General features: G+C 47.6%; 1 pseudogene; it reads right to left on the bottom strand.

Annotated features, from left to right (window-relative positions):
- Positions 1 to 363: 363 nt before the first annotated feature.
- On the bottom strand, positions 364 to 1,546 carry LOC127675534 (F-box only protein 8-like; annotated as a pseudogene).
- Positions 1,547 to 2,270: the final 724 nt, after the last annotated feature.

Genomic DNA, 2,270 nt, shown 5'->3' on the forward strand with positions numbered 1-2,270 from the left:
TATGCATACATTACATGGTATTTTTAAAAGGATGGAAATGGATAGTTTCCAGACAAATCTAATGCACAAACACTCCATTTATAGCGTATAGGTCAGTTTAACATTCTCTAACAGTTGTGTTATACAGTGGCTGTTTTGTGCAAACACAATGAGCAAACTTAAGAAAAGTTTGTCAAAATTAGTTCTGAGATTTCTGAACTAGAAAACAGTGAAACAAGCAGAGGGGGTGCAGTCACACTGGATTTTACGCACAGGCTGGACTGGAGTGACCAGTGCTGATGCAACCCTGCGGCGGCCACTAAGTCTGTCCTGGGCAGCCTTGGTCTGCAGTAAAAAAAAGTTGAAGTTGGAACACTTGTGCTTTTATGCAGCCACAAGGCCAATAAGGTAGATGCTGTCCTAAAGCTGTCCTACAAAATCTTCACCAATGTTCTGAGCAGCGCAGTGGGTATTTCAAATAAACCCTTTTTGACATTTTATTCGTCACATGAGGACGAGTGAGGTCAATGAGAAGCAGAAACAAAGAGTAGCACAGCACGTCGACAGCCTCAGGACTAAGGCCGAGTTCCCGTGTTAGGTCAGGGTTGCAAGCACAGAACCTATGTGAGAACATTGTTATAAGAATTTCAAGGTCCAGGCCGGGCAGTGGTGGCGCACGCCTTTAATCCCAGCACTCTGGGAGGCAGAGACAGGTGGATTTCTGAGTTCGAGGCCAGCCTGGTCTACAGAGTGAGTTCCAGGACAGCCAGGGCTATACAGAGAAACTCTGTCTCGAAAAAACCCAAAAAACCAAAAAAAAAAAAAAACAACAAAAAAAAAAATTCAAGGTCCTCCCCATGTTCTTCAGGAGCGTGAATATGACAGGGGTGTGTGTGTGTGGGGGGGGAATCTCTCAGTGCATTTGGCAAGAGCTGATTCCTAACATGAGGCAAGGTGGGTTACAAGGTCAACCAAGACAATTTCTCCTTTCATCAAGATAGAATCTCAGTTCTTTCCAATCTAGTGTTCTGGTACAGAAGAGAAATTCTGTTATTTCCTTTAGCGAATCATCTAGGATACCCTTGGACATAAAGTAGCTCCCTCCCTCCTCTGGGTTGGCATTAAAGGCGAGGCTTCCCTCATCTAGCTGCATATACAATTTTCTAAAAGAAAAATCCTAAAGGTGGGTTCTTATTGCACATTGAACAGTGACCCCGTGTGGATTTACACAACCCTTGCCAGGTCTTGCCATCATTGGCGAGGTCTTGCCAAACACACGAAGCAAAGCAGAGGGTCCATTGCGTTCAGTTAGGATAAGATGGTGGTGCTCAGCTCAGGAGGCAGCATTTCCAAGTTAATGAATCCCTTCTGTTCTTTAGACTTCCTTGCCTTCAGAAGATGATAGATATTGTGCCTCGTTGGGCTTTGTTTCTGGCGGCTGCTGGTGAGAAATGTTGCCTGAAGCCACTCTCCTGCTGTTCTCTGCTGAGGTACTCTGTCTCACCCTAGGCTTCCTGTTGGAGATGCTACACTGGTTTCTGGCCACTCTCCAGAGTCCTTGACCCATCTGCGAGTCTGAGCGACCTGTGATCTCCACAGCTGCCACCACTCAGCCTGTGAGCAGAAGGGGACTGGGGGGAGGGGGGCAGTCAGCCTAAAAGAAAATGGCTCAGCCTGGAACTGGTGCTCAAGCCATACAGAGGCCTGTCCAAGTGCACATGTTCGCGCTGGAGAACATGATGACTATGAGAATACCAGAACCCACCCCAGACTCCTGCGAATTCACAGCATCTCAGCCTGCAGGAGCCGGAGGGGCGGCAGACTTTGCAAGTTTTTGACATTTCCTATTGTTGCCGGAAGAACTAATCAATACCATTATCCTTTAGGAAAATGTAAATTAATAATTACTTTTAGGCCCCATATCACTCCTTTCAGAATAGCAGTCATTAAGAAATCAAATACCGCTGGGCGGTGGTGGCGCACACCTGTAATCCCAGCACTTTGGGAGGCAGAGGCAGGAGGATTTCTGAGTTTGAGGCCAGCCTGGTCTACAGAGTGAGTTCCAGGACAGCCAGGGCTACACAGAGAAACCCTGTCTCGAGAAAAAAAAAATCCAAAAAATCAAAAGAAGGAGGAGGCGGAGGAAGAGGAGGAGGAGGAGGAGGAGGAGGAGGGGGAGGAGAAGAAGGAGAAGGAGAAGGAGAAGGAGGAGGAGGAGGAGGAGGAGGAGGAGGAGGAGGAGGAGGAGGAGGAGGAGGAGGAGAAGGAGAAGGAGAAGGAGAAGGAGAAGG

This window comes from Apodemus sylvaticus, chromosome X (assembly GCF_947179515.1).
Source record: "Apodemus sylvaticus chromosome X, mApoSyl1.1, whole genome shotgun sequence".
Lineage (NCBI taxonomy): Eukaryota > Metazoa > Chordata > Mammalia > Rodentia > Muridae > Apodemus > Apodemus sylvaticus.